Source organism: Natator depressus, chromosome 11, assembly GCF_965152275.1.
Source record: "Natator depressus isolate rNatDep1 chromosome 11, rNatDep2.hap1, whole genome shotgun sequence".
NCBI classification, from domain to species: domain Eukaryota; kingdom Metazoa; phylum Chordata; order Testudines; family Cheloniidae; genus Natator; species Natator depressus.
In genome coordinates this window covers 40,698,779-40,712,023 of record NC_134244.1, presented here as the reverse complement: position 1 = coordinate 40,712,023, position 13,245 = coordinate 40,698,779, and the positions used below count along the sequence as shown (strand labels likewise).

Below are 13,245 nucleotides of genomic sequence, written 5' to 3'. Positions count from 1 at the left end.
AACACCATCACCATCATTAACTGGCACTGTTCTGACAGTGTCAACAGAAGTCCAAATTGGCCATACTGTGACTGAGTAACAGCATGGTCCCTTGTTTGCTTCTGAGGAACAGCTACCAGCTTTCTACAGCTGGTTGGAAAACAAATATTTCCCCACAAATTTTTTTTCCCGACTTTTTGGTGAAAAGTTTATCAAAATATTGCCATTCAGAAAAATCACCCTCCTGCCTTATTCTCCTACTCTCCTCAATAAGCCAGGCTACCTGATCAAACTGTATCCTCTATGATGCTCTAGTTTCAATTTTCAGGTGTTAAGTTTTTCAACAACAACAAATTCCAAAGAAAGCGGACACTGTTCACAAAAAAATAATTTACCGGTAATCTAATTTTCCATTCAAGAACAGAAAATTTTCAACCAGCCCTAGTTCTGTCCCTTACTTGACAAAAGCAGTCTAACCCATTATTATATATTTTATGTTATGCCACAGATTTATATGGCAGTTCAAAGAAGAAATAAAAATAGAGGACTGCCCCATAGAGTTATAAATTTAATACCTCAATTAGAGCATCAGAATGACAGTGAAAAGGGATTAAGGCAATTGATGAGCGCTCTCAATCTCTCTCACACACTCTCACACACGCGCACACTTTTAAAAGCCAATTTCCTAACTTGAAGCATACCTCATTCGACATTTTCCCCAGTTGGCCATTTACTCTCCTGGGAAGGAGAACAGGCTACCGCCATGTTATAGCACGTCACTTTCCCCTTGTCCATTCTAGTTTTAATAAATATGGGGAAAATATCAAAAGCGACTCCTTCACTCTGCTTAATGCTTTGCCCAAAGCAAGACAGAGAAAACGGGAGGCTAAAATGCAGTTGCTGAAAGTGAACAGGGCAACAGCTTCACAACCATCCACAACATTTCCAATTGCTTCAGAGAGAAGCCAATATTAGAAAATATACATTTAGGCTCTGTTTCTAAGCTTCCTTTGTTTATTATATTTGGCAACACTCATATCATTATAAAATAAATGGACACTCATGTATTTTTAGATAACTCCAGGCTTACTTCATCAACAGTTCCAAAAATTAGGAAGCATATGTCTGCAGAATCAAAGGCATAGAATATATTGTAGCTGGGTGAAGGTTTGTTTTTTTTACTAAATAATAGAAACAGTAGTCCCAGTTTTATATTAAAAAGAATAATGCACTTATTTAAAAAGAACTGCCTTCCACAGAAGCCCAGAAAAGCGCAAGTTCCCCCTCAGGTCTGCTTTTTACACTCCATACATTAGCTTCCCTGAACTGCTACCCCACCGTAAAGGAATATTTTAATACATCATTCAAACTGGTTTCTTAAATACATTTCAAAAATTTTCCCACCCTTGGGGCGCACAGCAAAGTCATCTGTAGACTTTCCCTCATCTTTCTCTGAAATAGTAAGAGAAACTGTGAGTTTACATTTCTGTACCTTTTTAAGTTCATACTTCTATCTTTGAACAAAAGCACCTCCTCAACATCTGAACAGTAAAATTCGTTCTTCCCTTTTCACTTGCCTATGCATTATTTAAGAATGCTGCTCTGAATTCTAGCATTAGGGTTTTCCTTGGAGCAACAATCAACAACAGCTTTTTAGTCTGGTACAGCAGGAAATATAGGATATCCAGGATAGTTTCACATATTTGTTTGCTATGTTCATCCTCAACAATTAAATATGATAATCCAATTTGGTGAAAAATAAACTGAAATCAGATCTGCTGCAAAAACTTTTTAAATGTAATTTTCAGCCTAGCAATCAATGCTTATTCAGTTTCCATGTCATCTCTGTCTTTTCGCTTTGCAGATGCTCAAGTGATGTTAAATTAAACAATTGCACAAAATTTAAGAACTGCAGGAAAATTACCATCCACACTTAATTCTGGAATACAAAAAGGTCCTTAGAAAACACCCTTCAACGATTATTTTTCCTTATAGCAAAAATAAAACAATACAAAGACTCTCACAGTAAAAGTAGAATACATTTGAGACATTCTACTTGCATCTTACGTCATTTCAAAATATAAGACTACAACGGTGAAAATGAGGTACCCCTAAAATATATTAAAAGACTGAGCTGCTAATGAAAAATGTCTAACCTCTAAGTGAGCTGTGTATTGAAACAGACAGCAACACTAAAGTACGTATCATTTACAGACACACACAACATCAAACTATTATCTAGTTAATACTATACTTTACTCCAGGACATTTACCCTAAATTTGTGTAAACTGAAAACACAGGCTTGTAAACCACAGGCTCAAATCTGTAATTATAACACAAAGAAAAAAAATTAAGAAATCTTAAACTTACAATGATGAGTTATCATAAATCCAGCACAGCAAGTAGCCCTAAGGGTACATTTTAGATTTTTTATCCATGCTCTGTTGTCTCTGATGTGACTATTCGGGCACATGGTCAAGTTGCAATCAGCTTCTCTCTTAGTGCTGTATGAGAGCTGTGCTGATTTATCTAGTCTTTCTGCAGCAGATTAGCACTAATGTTTCTGCTTCTGCATCCTACCTTTCTTTAACAGTAGGTGCTGCGTTATCATTGGCAATCCAAATTAAAGAGCCAGTAAATGTAGCCCGGAACTTTTTTTTTCCTATGAAATAACTGTTATGCAGTTAGTCTCACACAAGAATACCACTGTTTAATCTACTGACCCTCCTTTTCAATATCCCTGCTGAGAATGGTAGTCAGAGACACAGAAGGGTGGGTCCAATAAGACTGCTGTAGTCCAAAGGTCTTTTTATGATTTATTCTATTACAAGGAATATACTCTTGTGCAGATGGCCCCAAACAACGGACAGCTGTAATACAGATATTCTTCAGCCGGCAACATAGGATTTTCACTATTTGTAACACAATATGTACAAATACAGTCAAATCTAGTTTATTCAAAGAACATGGCCAACATGAAATTTAGACAAACAAGGTTTTTTAAAATACCAAGGATGCTGGGGAGACATGAACTCATGTGAATAAGGAAGATTTCACTATATTACAATATATGTGCTTGTTATAAACTCTCTTTCCTCTTGCTCCTTTTTTGTTTCTAAAATGATATTTTTAAAACATTTGCCCCCTCATTTTTTCTCATGTTGTCCTTAGATTAGGAATATTTTACACTGTAGAACTGATGAAATCAGCATACTTCGCTATAAAATGGTGTAAGAACAAACTGAATGACCGGTTTTGTCTTTCCAGTAAACCAGTAGTATTTTATCAGTAAAATGCCATTTTTAATTCATGACGTTTTCAGTTCAAGCCACCGTGAGACACAATAGTTTAAATTTTCATAAAGACTTTTAAAAATATTAGGAAAAAAGTAAATGTCTGAGAATATTTATTCATGGAAATTTTGAACATCCTGACAAGTTTGCTCATATCACTGCTCTTCCTAGATGGTTTCTCCTCTTGAATACAGAAAAAGATTAGTATTCCTCTCTGCCCTTAAGAAACAAACATGGTTCTTGAATATTATTAAATAAGCATCCAATTCATGCCACTTAAACACTAGGAATATCTGAGAAGCAGACAAGATTCTTGGAGCCCTGATCTCTGATTATTACTGGCATTAACTTTAAATACAAGTTACACGGAGCATTCTAGGCAAAGCATGAAATCACCAAAAAAAGATTTACTATTCTTTTACTATTTTATAATAAGCCCTAAAACAAAACATAAAAAGCTGCTATTTTAGTTCACTTATTTAAATAATAATAGCAATTAAAAATGCAGCACCTTTCATCTTCTCAAAGTGCTTTACAGATTTTATATATACGCAAGAATTTCTTCACAACCAATGAAGTGTAGCCAGTACACTGATGGATGCAGCAATGGTTCAAAAGCATGCAGCAACACTAAACAACACTTCAGAACAGGAAATAAAGAAGACTACTATATCCAACTCAAACTGACGGAGGAATTTTAAGCAGGCACAATGCAGTTACCCAAATTGGGATTTGTCCTGGACAGATAGATAAACACTTCTACCCTTGTTGCAAAAAGGTATGGTAGAATTTTTAATGGCCACAAGTAAATAGGCCCTCCCTCTTTGAAAGATGGTATCCTTCAAGTACAAGAGCACCCAGACTCAATAGGGCACTGATTTAATATTGAGTCAAAAGAATCACCAATACCACTCCCTTCAGCACTTAAGATTTCATTGGAAGTTCTTCCATACAAGTATTGTGCAATACTAAAAACAGAGTCCAGTTACTATTGCATTGCAGTGGTACATTAAGTCCAAATTATATCCATAGTTATTCAAGTGCACAAATACAGTACAGCACTTGCAGACCCTTTGGGATGAAATTGTTATACAAATAATACATCTTTACCTATCAGAAGTGTGGTCCTTTAGGGTATCTCTACACAATAGCTGGGGAGTGTGATTTCCAGCTCAGGTAGGCGTACTAGTGTGTTAAAAAGAGCAGAATAGCTGCAGCTAATCCAAGCCATGGCTCATGCTGCCATGGCCACACTGCTATTTTTAGCATGATACTTGAGCAGAGCTAGTGCATGTAACTCTACCCAAGCTGGGAATTACACCTTCCAGCTGAAGTGCAGACATCACCTTAGAAAATTAGATTGACCCAGCTATGTCACTCAGGAATGAGAAAAATCCAAACCCCCTAACAATGTAGTTAAGCCAATGTAAGTCCCCATGTAGACAGCACTAGATCCTACCTATCACTTCTTTGGGAAGTTGTCATAAATATAAAGGCAAGGGTAAACACCTTTAAAATCCCTCCTGGCCAGAGGAAAAACCCTTTCACCTGTAAAGGGTTAAGAAGCTAGGAAAACCTCGCTAGCACCTGACCACAATGACCCATGAGGAGACAAGATACTTTAAAAGCTGGAGGCGGGGAGAAACAAAGGGTCTGGGTCTGTCTGTGTGATGCTTTTTCCGAGGACAGAACAGGAATGGAGTCTTAGAACTTAGTAAGTAATCTAGCTAGATATGCATTAGATTATGATTTCTTTAAATGGCTGAGAAAATAAGCTGTGCTGAATGGAATGGATATTCCTGTCTTTGTGTCTTTTTGTAACTTAAGGTTTTGCCTAGAGGGATTCTCCATGTTTTGAATCTAATTACCCTGTAAGGTATTTACCATCCTGATTTTACAGAGGTGATTCTTTTTTACTTTTTCTTCTATTAAAATTCTTCTTTTAAGAAACTGAATGCTTTTTTCATTGTTCTTAAGATCCAAGGGTTTGGGTCTGTGGTCACCTATGCAAATTAGTGAGGATTCTGATCAAACCTTCCCCAGGAAAGGGGGTGCAAGGTTTTGGTGAGGATACTGAAACGAACTCTTTCCCAATAATAATACTGGTTAGACGTTTGATGGTGGCAGCGAAAGTCCAAGGGCAAAAAGGTAAAATAGTTTGTACCTTGGGGAAGTTTTAACCTAAGCTGGTAAAAGTAAGCTTAGGAGGTTTTCATGAAGGTCCCCACATCTGTACCTTAGAGTTCAGAGTGGGGAAGGAACCTTGACATGGTGGCAGAGTGGTGGGATTAACTGGAAATCATTTTGAGATCAATTTGAGATTTTTTGAACCAGAAGCACAGATTTGAAAAAGGAAATTTTTTTTTTCCTTTGGGCTGCTGAAAAGCAGGGTTTTGGCTGAAAGCAGTTAGGTTTTTTTTTTCTGTTTTGGGGCCAGAGACAAAAGGGAATTGTCTTTTGTGAGCTGGAGTTTTCTCTACCTAAAGGCAGGGTAGTTAACCTCCTGCAGGGAAATTCACCAGTCTTCACAGACCTGAAGTTGTTTTTTACCTAAGAGCAACTAGAGGGGTTTTCTGCCAATTTGCCTGGAGACAAAGGTGTTAGGGGGTTTTGTGGGGGGGGGGTTTGGATTTTTTTTTGTTTGTTGGGTTTTTTTTTCTTCTGTAGGCTGACAATCACGATCAGAAAATATAGTATCATATTACAGCACAGCAAAATTTTACAAGCCAAGTTTTTTTGTTTGTTTGTTTTATTTCTAACTCTCAGATTAAAAACAGAGAGGTAAAGATGACAGAAACCAAGACACAACACAAACTGGAGTTAGCCAGACTGGAGGCAGTGAAGAGGCAGAAAAAGCCCTAGAAGCTGCCCACAGGAGAGAAATGGAGTCAAAGGAAAAAGAAATGGAGGCAAGGGCCAAAGAACTGGAGGAGAAGGAAAAAGAGAGGAAGCATGCACTGGAGATGGAGAAGGCAAAGGCTCAGCAGAATATACCAACAAACCCTAGCAATCCTTCTCCAGGTACCACTTCCCATCCCAGAAAGTTCCCCACCTACGAGACAGGCGATGATACCGAGGCCTTCTTAGAAAACTTCGAAAGGGCCTGCCTTGGGTACAGCATCTCTACAGACCAATACATGGTAGAGCTGTGGCCGTAGCTCAGTGGACCCTTAGCTAAGGTGGCGGCTGAAATGCCTAAGGAACACATGAACCAGTATGAACTGTTTAAAACCAAGGCGAGAGTCAGAATGGGGCTAACACCCGAGCATTCCCGTCGGCGATTCAGAGCCCTAAGGTGGAAACCAGACATGTCATTTACCCGACATGCCTACCACATTGTGAAACATTGGGATGCCTGGATATCAGGAGCAAGTGTTAAATCTCCAGAAGATTTGCTCTTCCTAATGCAAATGGAGCAATTCTTAGAGGGTGTTCCTGAGGAAATGGAAAGATATATCCTAGATGGGAAGCCCAAAACTGTAATCGAGGCGGGGGAGATTGGAGCCAAAGGGGTGGAGGTGGCAGAAAAGAAAAAAACCGCAGTTGGAGCAGATACCAGAAGGGACAACCTCAGACCACCCCCTACTACCGGAGGCCGCCCAAGGCCTCAACTACCCCCCAAGAAACCCTCCAGACACCTTATCGTCCCGCCACACCGTTCTCCAGCAACCCACCTCGCTCCAGTGACCCGTCAGCTGGACGATGTTTTAAATGTAACGAGTCGGGGCATGTAAAGGCCAACTGCCCCAAGAACCCCAACAGATTACAGTTCATTGCACCGGAATCACACCAGAGGTCCGCAGGCCCAGATACCTCCCAGATACCCTTGGTGCGGAGGGAAACTGTGAATGTGGGCGGGAAGAAGGTCACCGCATGGAGGGACACCGGAGCACAAGTCTCAGCTATCCATGCTTCCTTAGTGGACCCCAATTTAATTAACCCAGAGATCCAAGTGACGATTCAACCCTTCAGGTCCAACTCATTCAATTTGCCTACAGCCAAGTTGCCTATCCAGTACCAAGGCTGGTCAGAAACGTGGACTTTTGCAGTCTATGATGATTATCCCATCCCCATGCTGTTGGGGGAAGACTTGGCCAATCATGTGAAGCGGGCCAAGAGGGTGGGAATGGTCACCCACAGCCAGGCTAAACAAGCCGTGACACCTAGCTCTGTTCCAGAAACTTCTATCAGGACCCGGTCAGAGGTGATGGACCCGGACCCCAGGCCAATGTCTGCAACAGCAGTAGTGGATCCAGTCCCAGAGACCCAGATGGAACCAGTCCCAGAACCGGAACCAGCGGAACAACCAGCACCAGACCCATTGCCAGCACTGAATCCAGTACTTGCAACCCCAACACCAGAGGGCCCCACCGAACCTGAACCGGCAGCAGCCGATAACCCTACACAAGAGGCTCAGCCGGAGCCTGAACCCCAACATAGTGCACCAGCGGAGAGCGGTTCACAGTCAACGGAAACAGCCCCATCCCCTACATCGCTTCCAGTGGGACCAAGTATAGGTCCACAATCCAATGAGGAACTGATCTCTCCAGCATCAGGGGAACAGTTCCAGACCAAACTGGAAGCAGATGAAAGCCTCCAGAAAGCTTGGACGGCAGCACGGAGCAACCCACCGCCTCTCAGCTCTTCTAATCGATCCAGGTTTGTTATAGAAAGAGGACTTTTATACAAGGAAACTCCTTCTGGTGGACACCCGGAAGACTGGCATCCTCAGAGACAGTTGATAGTTCCAACTAAGTACCGGGTCAAGCTCCTGAGCTTAGCCCACGATCATCCTAGTGGCCACCCTGTCGTGAACAGGACCAAAGACCGTTTGGGGAGGTCATTCCACTGGTGGGGAATGGGCAACGATGTTTCTACCTATGTCCGGTCTTGTGAGGTATGCCAAAAAGTGGGAAAACCCCAAGACCAGGTCAAAGCCCTTCTCCAGCCACTCCCCATCATTGAAGTTCCATTTCAACGAGTAGCTGTGGATATTCTGGGTCCTTTTCCGAAAAAGACACCCAGAGGAAAGCAGTACATACTGACTTTCATGGATTTTGCCACCTGATGGCCGGAAGCAGTAGCTCTAAGCAACACCAGAGCTAAAAGTGTGTGCCAGGCACTAGCAGACATTTTTGCCAGGCTAGGTTGGCCCTCCAACATCCTCACAGATGCAGGAACTATGGAATTTCCTGGCAGGAACTATGGAAAGCCTTTGGGAAGCTCATGGGGTAAATCACTTGGTCGCCACTCCTTACCACCATCAAACAAATGGCATGGTGGAGAAGTTTAATGGAACTTTGGGGGCCATGATACGTAAATTTGTAAATGAGCACTCCAATGATTGGGACCTAGTGTTGCAGCAGTTGCCCTTTGTCTACAAAGCTGTACCACATTCCAGTTTAGGGTTTTCACCATTTGAACTTGTATATGGCTGCGAGGTTAAGGGGCCATTAGAGTTGGTGAAGCAGCAATGGGAGGGATTTACACCTTCTCCAGGAACTAACATTCTGGACTTTGTAACCAACCTACAAAACACCCTCCAAACCTCTCTAGCCCTTGCTAAAGAAAACTTACAGGTTGCTCAAAAAGAGCAAAAAGCCTGGTGTGATAAACATGCCAGAGAACATTCCTTCAAAGTAGGAGACCAGGTCATGGTCTTAAAGGCGCTCCAGGCCCATAAAATGGAAGCATCGTGGGAAGGGCCATTCACGGTCCAGGAGCACCTGGGAGCTGTTAATTATCTCATAGCATTCCCCACCTCCAACCGAAAGCCTAAGGTATACCATATTAATTCTCTAAAGCCCTTTTATTCCAGAGAATGAAAGGTTTGTCAGTTTACAGCCCGGGAAGGAGATGATGCTGAGTGGCCTGAAGGTGTCTACTACAAAGGGAAAAGTGCTGGTGGCGTGGAAGAGGTGAACCTCTCCATGACCCTTGGGCGTATGCAGCGACAGCAGATCCAGGAGCTGTGCACTAGCTACGCGCAGACGTTCTCAGCCACCCCAGGACTGACTGAACGGGCATACCACTCCATTGACACTGGTAATGCTCACCCAATTAAAGTCCAACCTTACCGGGTGTCTCCTCAAGCTAAAACTGCTATAGAACGGGAGATCCAGGATATGTTACAGATGAGTGTAATCCACCCCTCTAGCAGTGCATGGGCATCTCCAGTGGTTCTAGTTCCCAAACCAGATAGGGAGATACGTTTTTGCGTGAACTACCGTAAGCTAAATGCTGTAACTCGCCCAGATAACTATCCAACGCCACGCACAGATGAACTATTAGAGAAACTGGGACGGGCCCAGTTCATCTCTACCTTGGACTTAACCAAGGGGTACTGGCAGATACCGCTAGATGAATCCGCCAACGAAAGGTCAGCCTTCACCACACATATTGGACTGTATGAATTTAATGTACTCCCTTTCGGGCTGCGGAATGCACCCACCACCTTCCAAAGACTTGTAGATGGTCTCCTAGTGGGATTAGGAGAATATGCAGTCGCCTACCTTGACGATGTGGCCATATTTTCGGATTCCTGGGCACAACACCTGGAACATCTACAAAAAGTCTTCGAGCGCATAAGGGAGGCAGGACTAACTGTTAAGGCTAAGAAGTGTCAAATAGGCCTAAACAGAGTGACTTACCTTGGACACCAGGTGGGTCGAGGAACTATCAACCCCCTACAGGCCAAAGTGGATGCTACCCAAAAGTGGCCTGTCCCAAGGTCAAAGAAACAGGTTCAATCCTTCTTAGGCTTGGCCGGTTATTACAGGCGATTTGTACCGCAATACAGCCAAATCGCCGCCCCACTGACAGACCTAACCAAAAAGAAACAGCCAAATGCTGTTCGGTGGACCGAAGAGTGTCAGAAGGCCTTTAACCAGCTTAAAGCGACACTCATGTCTGACCCTGTACTAAGGGCCCCAGACTTTGACAAATCGTTCCTAGTAACCACCGATGCGTCCAAGCACCGCTGCCACCAAGGCAAGGTTCCTTCCCCACTCTGAACTCTAGGGTACAGATGTGGGGACCTGCATGAAAACCTCCTAAGCTTACTTTTACCAGCTTAGGTTAAAACTTCCCCAAGGTACAAACTATTTTACCTTTTGCCCTTGGACTTCCGCTGCCACCACCAAACGTCTAACCGGGTTTATTTTATTAGGAAAGAGCCCGTTTGGAAACGTCTTTCCCCCCAAAATCCTCACCAAAACCTTGCACCCCCCTTCCTGGGGAAGGTTTGATAAAAATCCTCACTAATTTGCAGAGGTGACCACAGACCCAAACCCTTGGATCTTAAGAACAATGAAAAAAGCATTCAGTTTCTTAAAAGAAGAATTTTAATAGAAGAAAAAGTAAAAAAGAATCACCTCTGTAAAATCAGGATGGTAAATACCTTACAGGGTAATTAGATTCAAAACATAGAGAATCCCTCTAGGCAAAACCTTAAGTTACAAAAAGACACAAAGACAGGAATATCCATTCCATTCAGCACAGCTTATTTTCTCAGCCATTTAAAGAAATCATAATCTAATGCATATCTAGCTAGATTACTTACTAAGTTCTAAGACTCCATTCCTGTTCTGTCCCCGGAAAAAGCATCACACAGACCCAGACCCTTTGTTTCTCCCCGCCTCCAGCTTTTAAAGTATCTTGTCTCCTCATGGGTCATTGTGGTCAGGTGCCAGCAAGGTTATCCTAGCTTCTTAACCCTTTACAGGTGAAAGGGTTTTTCCTCTGGCCAGGAGGGATTTTAAAGGTGTTTACCCTTCCCTTTATATTTATGACAGAAGTAGATTACCTACACCAACTGGGGAACCTCTCCTGTCAGGGGTAGACAGTGTTTACACAGAAGTGCTACAGCTGTAGCATTTCAAGTTTACACAAGTCCTTACGTTTTGTCTAGACTAGACTTTCTCGTCCTGTTGTAATGAGTGAATCTGAATAAACTGGCTGTCAATTAACTAACTCCTTTGTAAATGTTAATCTAGATACTTCTGGAATAAATATTTGTGGGGAAAATATCTACAAAGGTGTTAGTTAATTTGAGCTAATTGACACTCCATTAACTCAAATTATGTTTGACACACACTAATTTAGACAAAGCTTTCAGGCACATCTATATTAGAAATTTATGCAGGTATTGCACCGTGGGTAGGGATGTATGCAGCCATACACCTTAGTGTAAATGCAATTATACTGGTATAACAGTGTAATTGCCAGCACAGATTATTTCGTTCACTGAACCCATACACACTGTACCAACAAAAGCACTTTTATGCTAGTATAAACTGTGACTACATGAGAAGGGTTTGCTGCTATAGCTATACCGGCAAAATTTTCTAGTGTAGACTAGGCCTTAGATAGGCTGGTACGGCACCTAAGGAAGTTTGCATGATTTACTACACCTCTACCCAATTGCTGACCAAATAATGGTACCTCTTAGCTTAATTCTTCTTTAGCTTAAAAATGAATTTAGTGTTTGTGACTTATACTGGATTTACAGCCTTGGGGCTTGAGCATTCTACCTAACCACAGTACTAGTACAGCACAGAAAACTGTTGTGTAGGCTTTCTGATACTGACCTATCTATGTGTCTCAAAACAGGTCTGGAGAAATCACCACTTGGGATGAGAAGGTAGATAAGGCTCCAGGTCCATCAGGTCCTTGGTTTAATACTGCCGACAAAAGTGCCAATTACTGACAATTATGGTGATGGGGACACCTTTTCATTAGGAAGTGGACTGAGACCACAATCTATATTTCATATAGGCCTTGTCTTCATGAGGAAACACGGTGCGTTAAACAACACATGTTGAAATCGTAGTGTAGACATGGCAAGTTTTAACATGTGTGAGCTGGTGGAGGTAAATCCTAGGCTTCCCACTAGGTTTATCTCAACAAGCTAACATGCATTAAAACGACAACTGTCTTGTCTACATTAGGTTTTCAACACATTAAATACACACCTTTTTTGTACAATAGACATGGCCATAATGTAGGTCGTAGACTAGGTATCAGATTGACTCAGTCCAAACACGTATCCCCCTTGTGGCCTTGTGTGCTGCTGCAGTTGCCTGCCTCAGTTTCCCTTCAGGTTCATGGAAATAATCCACTCAAAGCCAAAAGTCTTTAAAATAATATTCCCCTCTCTTGGGGCAGGTCTTCACTACCTGCCAGAACAGCAGGTAGTGATCAATCTATCGGGGATCGATTTATTGAGTCTCATCTAGATGCGATAAATCGATCCCCAAACGCACTCCCCGTCGACTCCGGAACTCCAGCTCGCGATAGGCGGTAGCGGAGTCGATGGGGGAGCGGCAGCGGTCGACTTGCCGCCGTCCTCACAGCCAGGTAAGTCAACCTAAGATACGCCGACTTCAGCTACGCTGTTCGCATAGTTGAAGTAGCGTATCTTAGGTCGACCTCCCCCCCAGTGGAGACCAGGGCTTTGAGTCTAATTTATTCTATATAGTCCAGCTCCCAAAAGAGACATTCTTTTGCTCAACCCTAGGTTCAGGATTGCCACAGCCCTCCTTTTGGGACTTTGTTGTGGCAAAGTCCTCCTCTCAGAGAGCTCTTCCTGACAGAATGTGGAGACTCCTTTTGAGACACCACTCACTCCCCATTCATTACTTGACAACTCCCTTGACCCTTCCAACGTGGTTCTAATTACAGTAGAACCTCAGAATTACCAATGCCTCAGGAATGGAGATTGTTCATAACTCTGAAATGTTCCTAACTCTGAACATAATGTTATGGTTGTTCTCTCAAAAGTTTACAACTGAACACTGATTTAATACAGCTTTGCAACTTTACTATCCAGAAGAAAATGCAGCTTTTAACCATCTTAATTAAAATGAAACAAGCACAGAAAGTTTCCTTACTTTGTCAAATCTTTTTTTAAAAAACTTTCCCTTTATTTTTTGAGTAGTTTAAGTTTAACATAGTACTGTACTGTGTTTGCTC

General features: G+C 42.2%; 1 protein-coding gene across 4 annotated transcripts in view; it reads right to left on the bottom strand.

The window, feature by feature from the left end:
• RAPGEF4 (Rap guanine nucleotide exchange factor 4) overlaps positions 1 to 13,245 on the bottom strand; it is a 223,405-nt gene that overhangs the window by 150,315 nt on the left and 59,845 nt on the right. Inside the window, exon 1 of one of the 4 annotated variants that reach the window (XM_074967601.1) lies at positions 2,351 to 2,477. The exons of the other annotated variants lie outside the window; for them this stretch is intronic. The gene's annotated coding sequence lies outside the window, so the exon portion shown is untranslated. Of the gene's footprint in view, positions 1 to 2,350; positions 2,478 to 13,245 lie in introns of those variants that run through there. 4 annotated transcript variants of the gene reach the window in all.